Source organism: Mastomys coucha, unplaced genomic scaffold, assembly GCF_008632895.1.
Source record: "Mastomys coucha isolate ucsf_1 unplaced genomic scaffold, UCSF_Mcou_1 pScaffold1, whole genome shotgun sequence".
Classification (NCBI taxonomy): Eukaryota; Metazoa; Chordata; class Mammalia; order Rodentia; family Muridae; genus Mastomys; species Mastomys coucha.
In genome coordinates, this window is record NW_022196891.1 from 69,492,601 (window position 1) to 69,502,006 (window position 9,406).

The 9,406-nt window shown below is 43.1% G+C and overlaps 1 long non-coding RNA gene across 1 annotated transcript; it reads right to left on the reverse strand.

Moving 5' to 3' along the window:
* Positions 1-1,328: 1,328 nt before the first annotated feature.
* Positions 1,329-6,935, reverse strand: LOC116103615. The gene is made up of 3 exons (XR_004123513.1): positions 6,864-6,935; positions 6,136-6,273; positions 1,329-1,572 (listed from the first exon to the last, which is right to left on the reverse strand). It is a non-coding gene; the product is annotated as an uncharacterized LOC116103615 (long non-coding RNA).
* Positions 6,936-9,406: the final 2,471 nt, after the last annotated feature.

A 9,406-nucleotide genomic window follows, 5' to 3' on the forward strand; every position in this document is an offset into this window, starting at 1 on the left:
TAGTGCTGTGGACAGAGGAGTGACAGACAGACAAGCTGGTCTGTCTAGTCAATTAGTTAGCCCAAACTCAGGGAGAAACTCCATCTCAAAAAAATAAATAAATAAACAAATAAATAAATGAAAAAGGAAGACCCTCAACATCAATGTATGACCTTCATACACATATAAAAATTAATATATTTTTTAAAATAATAGAAAACATTAAAATTACATGCTTTGAGTCACTATATTCAGAGTTCCTTGGTCATTCCTGCACAGGGATATTCTTACTGAGTATCATGTTCCCAGGCCCCTGAAAGCACTCTTTCTTGAAGACTTCCTTGAAGTCTTGAAGTTATTTATACCTACTTGGCGTACAATGAAATACTATATCCGGTGGACATCTTTTTCCAAGAATTTGGTACAAACGCTTCCACAGAAAATGACGGCTGCTATGAACCAAAGTCTTTATCTTCTTCTTTTTCTTTTTTCTTTTAAACGAGCATAATACTCCTCCACCTTACCCACCTTGGAAAACTGAGCCATACTCATTACTCTGTAATTCACACGCATTTCAACGCTTTATTAAACAATTGCTCTCATTTCAGAACAGGCTTGGGGGGAAGGGGGGGGAAGCTACGTCTGAACAAAAGCAGCTGACTGAGACGTTCCTAAAACCAAGAGCCTTTCATTCTTAGAGTTCAGCCAGTATGATCAGTTTCTTTTTTTTTTTTTTTTTTTTTTTTTTTTTTTTTGATATTTTCTTTATTTACATGTAAATTTCTCCTTTCCCAGTTTCCCCTCCAAAAAACAAACAAACAAACAAAACCAACAAAAACAAACCCCTGTTACCTCCCCTTTCCCCATGCCTGCCACCCCACCCTCTCCCAGTTATTGGCCATGGCATTCCCCTACACTGGGGCACAGAACCTTCACAGAGCCAAGGGCCTCTCCTCCTATTGATGATCGAATTTGCAATCCTCTACTATACACATGCTGCCAGAACAATCAGACCCACCATGTGCAGTCCTTGGTTGGTGGTTGAGACCCTGGGAGCTCTGAGGGTACTAGTTAGTTCATATCGTTGTTCGTCCTAAGGGGCTGCAAACCCCTCAGCTCCATAGGTCCTTTCTCTAACTCCTTCATTGGGAACCATGTACTCAGTTCAATGGATAGCTGGGAGCCTCTACATCTGTATTAGACAGGTACTGTCAGAGCCTCTCAGGAGATAGCTATATTTAGGCTGGCTTGTTCTTCCTTCAGTCTCTGCTCCATAGTTAATCTCTGCAACTCCTTCCATGGGTATTTGGTTTCCCCTTTTAAGAAGGAATGAAATGTCCACCTTTTGGTCTTCCTACTTCTTGAGTTTCTTGTGGTTTGTGGGTTGTTCTTCCTGTAGATCAGTTTCTAAATGACCTACGAACAAATCATCAGCTCGCCCACTGTTTTCATCAATAACAATAAGTACCAAACACAACATTTAGAATGGAGATGGGTGGAGAGGAGTCAAAACGAAATAGAAGTCAGGAAGTGGGTGGTGTCCTTGGAAAAGGTGATGATGCGCCCTCACAGAGGGACTTGGAAGGCTTCAACCTGTTGAGGGAAAACTCTTGAAAACCAAGCTAATGGAACCGATCTTCTCGGTGAGGGGGTTAAGGAAAGTGAGAGAGCCATCCCTTTCCCTCCTTTGTGACTCATTTCCTACTTGGTGCTTCCTTCCTGTGTGCCCCCAGTTGCTCCTGAAGCAATTGCCACGCCTACCTCTCACCCTCTCCTCATGAGTCTGCCTTGGCCTCCTAAAACCTTTGATGTTAGGAAGCCAGAAATGACTTCTGAATTTGCAAACTTTCCAGTCTTTGTGAGCCTGCCTAGATTAAACAGGTAGATACAAGCGACAGCCCCTGCTCATGTGCGCATGCTCCCCTCCCCATCCCAACTCCCTCCCCACTCCCTTTCTCCGCTTCCTTCTCTCCATCTTTCCTCCTCTTCCACTCTTCTTCTATCCTTTCCCCTCTTTCTTACTTAAGTGTTGTTTTGTAGATTTAAAGGCGCTAAGACAGGGATGAGGGACACTATCTCAAAAACAGGAAGTAAAGGGTTTTTCGTTTGTTTTGTTTTGAAACAGGGTCTCTGTATAAGCCCTGGCCTTCCTAGAACTACCTCTGCTTCTGCCTCCCAAATGCTGAGATTAAAGGTGTGTGTCAACACCTCTGGCAGGAATTAAAGCTTTGAGCAGAAGATTTTGAAGCTTCTAATTGAAGTCCAAGTTGGTTTACTAGAAGCATAAGAAATAAAGATTTTTTTCCTTTTTTTTCAAAGAGAAAAAAACAGAGGTGTTTTGAAAAGGTAACTGTGGGGAAATGGAGCAACCAGCTCAGTGCTGAAGAACACTGGCTTCTCTTCCAGGGGACCTGGGTTCAATTCCCAGCATCCACATGTTGGCACATAAGCATCTCTAATTCCAGTTCTAGAGGATCCAATGTCCTCTTCTGACTTTCAAGGTCACCAGGTACACACATGGTACACAGACTTACATTCAGGCAAAACACTTAGACCTGTAAAAATAAAAAGGAAGGAAAGAAGGAAGGAAGAAAGGAAGGAAGGAAGGAAGGAAGGAAGGGAGGGAGGGAGGGAGGAAGGAAGGGATTGATGGAGGAGAGGAGGAGAGAGAGTAACCATAGAGATGAAACTTCCTAGCCCTGTCTCTCCTTGTCCAAATGATGTCAGCACATTTGCCTCTGACAATGACAGCTGGCCTTTACATAGCTACCTTTTCTAACATGGTCAAGTAATCAGAAGAGGGCAGACTCAGTTGTGTGATGATTCTAAGAGTAAATGACCCACTGATAGGCACTTGGCCATATCCCAGCAATCTTGATCAGCCCAGCTCTACTGTTAGGACACTTAATGGCTACTGTCATCCTAACTGGCCCAGGACTATGCTTTACGAGCTGCATAAATGATTAACTCTGAATAAATTACATGTAAATAACCTATCACAGAGCTTGCCTGACACATAATGGAAGATGCTCAATAAATGTTAGTTCTTTGTTTTTTTGTTGTTTTTTTTTCTACCCACCCATTCACAAACCTCATCATCAATGCAGTTCTCTGGGGAACGGATTTTTTTTTTTAAGTATTAATCTAATGTTCCACAGCTTACAAAAAGGAAAATTTAGACACAGAGGTGAATAGGTAAGAACATTATACTAAGTCAGGAGCTCCAGTCTAAGATTGTTTATGCCAATGCAGAACATGAATCCAAAACTCCAGATCCAAGACTCCACAGGAATCAATTTATGGTTATCAAGAAAGAAAGAGCTCAAACTTTGAAATCAGAGGGACCTGGGTTCAGGCTCTGATCCTGCCAATTACTATCCGTGTGATCTCCAACCAGCCACTTGACCTTTCTTGTTGGGGTTTGGTCAATTGCTATGTGTTGTAATGCTAAATTCTAGACCTGAAGGTCTAGGCCTATGAGTAACTTTTCACGTTTACGAGGTTTTGTTGGGCAAACCTTGTTCTTTGACTTAAAACTATTGGTTAAATAAAATTGGCTACAGCCGGTTACTGCAGGGATTAGAGGTAGGTGGGTTGGGAGTGAATTGGTTGGAGGAGGAGAGACCAGGGGGAGAAGGAGAAAGCTGCCATGAGGGGAGGTGAACCATGAGCACATGGCCAGGAGAAACAGAAAGCATCTGGAATACACAACTTGGGAGGTAGCCAGACCAGCAGTCAGAATGATAGATGTCTTAGTCAGGGTTTGTATTTCTGCCCAAAAAATCATAACCAAGAAGCAGGTTGGGGAGGAAAGGGTTTCTTCAGCTTACACTTCTACATTGCTGTTCATCACCGAAAGAAGTCGGGACTGCAACTCACACAGAGTAGGAACTTGGAGTCAGGAGCTGATGCAGAAACCATGAAGGGGTGCCACTTACTGGTTTGCTTGCTCAGCTTACCTTCTTATAGAACCCAGGACCATCAGTCCAGGGATGGCACTATCCACAATGGGCTGGGTTCTCCTCCCTTGATCACTAATTGAGAAAATGCCTTACAGCTGGATCTCATGGAGGCATTTCCTCAACTGAGGCTCCTTTCCCTGTGATAACTCTAGGCAACCAGTACAATAGATTAGGGGTGACCCCCAGTAATTGTCAAAGCCACATAAAGTAATCATAGTCTGAGACTCCTTTATTTGGAGTCAAGTCAGGGGTAAGCTTAAATTGTTTATACTATACTCTCTAAGTCTCAATTTCCCTGTGTGCAGAATGACACCACCGTACCTCAGTGATTAAGTGAAATAGTCCATGCGCAAAAGAAATTTTAAATGGGATTCTTTCTCATTTAGCTCTGGTTGTTTTTCCAAAAATCCATAACCTAAGCTATAAGTTTTCCCTGTATTACAAAGCTTGGGCATTCATTTGAGGGTTTACAAAGGATACAACCAAAACTGGTATGGTGACTGTCAGCACATCACCTACGTCGGGGATTGAAGTCGAAGAGAAGCAGGGGGAGAAAAATGTCTTTGACAAGACATTTTGGAATGTTATAGTCTATTCCCCTTCCCTGTGGGGAAAAGAATCTCCCTTCATCTCAAGCCAATCAGCAGCCTTCAGCGGAAAAAGGTAAGCGGACCATTCAGGGAGGCATATGTCTCCAGAGCATAGGCAGTAGGACAGACAGAAGCTATGGCCACCAGGAGAGACATGTCGCAGATATGCTTGAGAGCACAGAGAAGAGGAAGAGAGTGACCATCCACATGTGCTAGAAGAGGCACACCATAGTGGCTTTTTTTTTTTTTTTTTTTTTTTTTTTTTTTTTTTTTTTTTTTATAGATTCCCATAAGCATCCAAAGGTGCAATCAGTCTGAAAGCTCACCACTCATGGAAGTCCATGGTGACAAGGAACAGTTCAATCGAGAGAGCAGCACATAAAATGCAGCCAGCCAGAGAAGCGGCATCACCAATGCTATCAGGGCTACACGGCCCCAGCAGGGGAGTCTTGGAAGAACCTAAAGTTTATTCCGTAGGAGAAATAGCTTCCCACTTCATATTTGTTACATTTCTGGTCACCGTTGGATGTAAAATGTGGTCCAGCTGTTATCAAAGTCCTAGGCTATAAAGAGCCTGATTTTGGCAAGTCCCAAACTAGGTCTTGCCAGTTACTCCAGAGGTCAAAAAGGAATAAATAGTATGTGGGGATTTTTATCAATATATTTAGAAAACAAAAGAAGCCAATGCATTCCAGCTCTAGCTTTGAGAGTACGGAGATGAGCATAAGTTTGAAATTGGAAGTAACTGAGACGTGAGGACCAGGGGGATGCATAATTAGGTAGCCCTGGTCAAACTGAGGTCTTAGGTGATCCTTATCACAATTCTGGCTCTGTTAGGAGGGTCAAGCGAAGTCATAGCCACACCAATTAAGGGATCATTTCTGTTTCTATTCAGAGATGATTGTTCCTCTGTTCCCGGCACAGGATAATTGCCCTTGCTTGTTGGGAGCGGTCTCATCATGGGGTCTCAATCTACCTTCAAGGCTCCACTGTTCCCAAAATTCGACACGACTACAGATCTAGAGCAATGTCGGACACTTTCAGATTCATTCTTCAGGGGTCTTGGAACAGATTTTGTAAAAGCTGGAGGTAAAATGCCTCAATTGCTTTTATGTTGGCCCCTTCAGTCTTGGAAGGGGAGAGAGATTAGGGAAGTTTGAGGCTAATGAAGAAAAATAAATAAATAAAAATTAAATAATTGAAGTTAATCAGCCTTGTTTTACCAGCTTTTACATGGGCACTGCTTACGTGATTCACATGCCTATATGCAGAGCTGAATAGGACTCTGACCCAGAGTAAAAGACAGATAAAAAGGATCATAGAAGCATAAAGCCCTACCCTGCCTTTACTTGCCCATCTGCAGGCCCAAGTGAAAAGTCATGATGACTCTAACCTAATTAATGGATTAATCATTTTAGTGGTTTATTTTTATTTATTATTGTATAATTTCATACACATATATAACATATTTTGATCATAGGGACACACACATCCATATTACTGTCTCTTCTCAGCTTCCCATTCTCTCTAGATACCCACCCATTTTATTTTTACAAAATGTCTCTCCCCTGTCTTCATGTGTTGTTGTTTTGTACATGACTCACCAATTTTATCAGTGTTGTTTCCATGAGCTCGGGTGTGGGATTATTTGCTAGAGCGTAGGCAACTGACCAGTAGCTTCACCAATGGAGAAAAATGACTTCTTCCGTAACTGCCTTCATCAACTGCCAAAAGCTCCTAGTCTATAGGTATAAACACAAAAATTTAAGAGGCGTTTTGACAATACATCCATTTAGCAAAGCATCAGTAGTAAGTTTGCCTCTAGGGCCGATGACCTCCCCACCTATGGGCTTTTGGCCAGGTTTACAGTATCAGTCATGGACTCCCTTCCGTAGGGCCGGTCTCTAAACAGAAAGCAGTCGATTATCTTCATAACAGTCATGCACTATCACACCAACAGGCACATCTTGCCTGTAGCCTGGCATTATAGTTCAAAGGGCTCACGGCTCGGTTTGATGGTTTTTCTCCTTCGGCAACCTGAAAGCTAGCCAGCACCATGAAAGCTAGCCAGCAGCGAAGAACCTTCCAACTCTGTTTGGTTTGCTCCTGTCCTACAACCAAAGTGTGTGGTATCTTAGCAACAGGGTCTGCGGGGGCTAAGCTTCTGACGGTATTGCTACGGTAGTGAGAAACGGAGCGGAGCCTAGTTGGAGAAAGCAATAGGACAATGTCTTTGAAGGGTTCCTCTTCTGCAGCCACCACACACACTCTCGCACTTGCACGCACGCACGCATGCACGTACGCGCACACACACACACATGCACACACATACCAGGACTACTGAGCATCTGTCAGGAAGTAAGCACTTCTACTCTGCCACATCTTCCCCAACATGAAGTTCCTTCTCATCGGGATTACAGTGTGGGGCTACTTTGAGCGACTGAAGGCTCCAAAATAATGATCTGAAAAAAGAAAAAAAAAAAAACTTTCCTCTTTTAAGTTGTCTTTCTGTGAATTATTTGCTACAATTGTTAAATTTTTAAAAAAGTAACTAATACAGTGGGTCGGGGTTTTGGGGTTTTCGGCTTTGTTTCCTTTTGTTTCTCAAAATCAGCCTCTGAGTCCTTGTTTGTTGCACAGCTTCCAGTCTAGCTGGTATGGTATTCCAATGTCTATTTCCAGGGCAAAGTTCATGGTCACTCCATCTCTAAGCTCCTACTTTAGTGAACGAGGCATTAGTAACCTACTTCCCTGCGTCTTCCTACCTACCTTAGTTCTTTTACCTTTAGCCTTATCTTCTCTAATGGTTTGATTCCTTTCCTTTTCTTTTTGCTTCAGTCTTCTGTTTCTCCCTAAGGTCAAAACTAGATTTCTTCCTTTTCTTATGCAGAAAAAAAAATCCAACCACTTCTATTCCCACCTCAACCCCAGCCACACCCAGGGCTAGAGAGGTGACTCAGAAGAGCACTGGTGGCTCTTCCAGAAGACCCTCTGAGTTTGATTCCCACCACCCATATGGCAGCATATAACTGTGTAAATCCAGTTCCAGAGGATCAGATGCCATCTTCTGGCCTCTACAGGCACTGCACATATGTGATGCACAGACATACAGACAGACAAAACACCCATGCACAAAATAAAATTTTTTTCAAGAAAAATTTCCCCTGACTATGTGGTTCCTAAAATCTCTGTCTTCAGATCACATCTTTCATCATGAGTGTGTGGTTTGTGTTTTTTGGGTTTTTTTTGGTTTTGGTTTTTTAGTTTTGGGGTTTTTTTGTTGTTGTTGTTGTTGTTTGTCATTTGTTTGTTTTTCAAGACAGAGTTTCTCTATATAGCCCTGGCTGTCCTGGAACTCACTCTGTAGACAAGGCTGGCCTCGAACTCACAGAGATCCAACTGCCTCTGCCTCCAGAGTGCTGGGATTAAAGGCATGTGCCAACACAGCCAGGATAGTGTTCAACACAGTAGAACACTATCATCCTGAGTGTTCTACTGAAATATTTTCTTGAAGACGGTTCAGTAGTTCAATATGAGAAAAATGTCCCGTATTGTGTGGTTATATACACCTACAGTCATAGCATTTGGGAAGTACAAACAACAGGATTAAGGGGTTCAGGGTCATCAGCAGTACATAGAGAGAGAGGCTATATAGCAAGTTAAAAGATAATCTATGAGCTCTTACTAAAAGAAAGAGTGTAGGGCTACCAGATGGGCATAAGAACTGTTGAAGTGGAGGATGCTCAAACCCCAGGAATCTCAGAGATTTCTCCCACCCTGTCTCTGTGCCTGCTCTGGAACATGGAACCACTAACTACATCCAACTGAGAGGACCACAGGTAGTCAGTCACTTAATGCAACACCTGGAGCCTTTCCCCATGCAGAGAGCATTTCCCCATCCAGCTAACCAGCATTAATAGTCCCAGTAATGCAAAGGTTTCGTTTTACTAATTCTGGTATCTTGTTAATCACAGCTGATACTTCAGCCCCAGCTAACCAAAACCACAGAATCTTCACAATCAAAACAACATGGCCCTGATAAGAGTCTTTAATCTTCCCACTGAAATTTCACAAGCCAGGCCTCCATCTCTGCACTGTTCTCAACATGATCTTCCAAGCTCCTACAGAACATCCCACAAAGTTCTTAACAACCAGTGGCTCTTCTAGCTCAAAGTTCCAAAGTCCTTCCACAGTCCTCCCCAAAAGATGGTCAGGTTGTCACAGGAATATCCCACTCCTGGTACCAATTTGTCTTAGTCAGGGTTTCTATTCCTACACAAACATCATGACCAAGAAACAAGTTGGGGAGGAAAGGGTTTATTTAGCTTACTTCCACACTGCTGTTTATCACCAAAGAAAGTCAGGACTGGAACTCAAGCAGGTCAGGAAGCAGGAGCTAATGCAGAGGCCATGGAGTGATGTTCCTTACTGCTTGCTTCCCCTGGCTTGCTCAGCCTGCTCTCTTATAGAACCCAAGACTTCCAGCCCAGGGATGGCACCACCCACAAGGGGCCCTATCCCCTTGATCACTAATTGAGAAACTGCCCCACAGCTGGATCTCATGGAGGCACTTCCCCAACTGAAGCTCCCTTCTCTGTGATAACTCCAATCTGTGTCAAGTTGACACACAAAACCAGCCAATACATGGTAAAACATAATCTTAAAAAAGGACTTGGAGTAGAGAAGGCATACTTGGTAGATGATGTCAGTTCCATAAACCATGGGTTGATTAAACTAAAATCTCAATGCTAGGTGTAGATCACCCAGAGTTGCTAGCCAGAAGGCTCCAGGAGCCCCCCAAAACCCATCTAGATTATAAGCATCGCTCTCAGTTGCTGTCTTAGTTAGGGCTTTACTGCTGTGAACAGACACCAT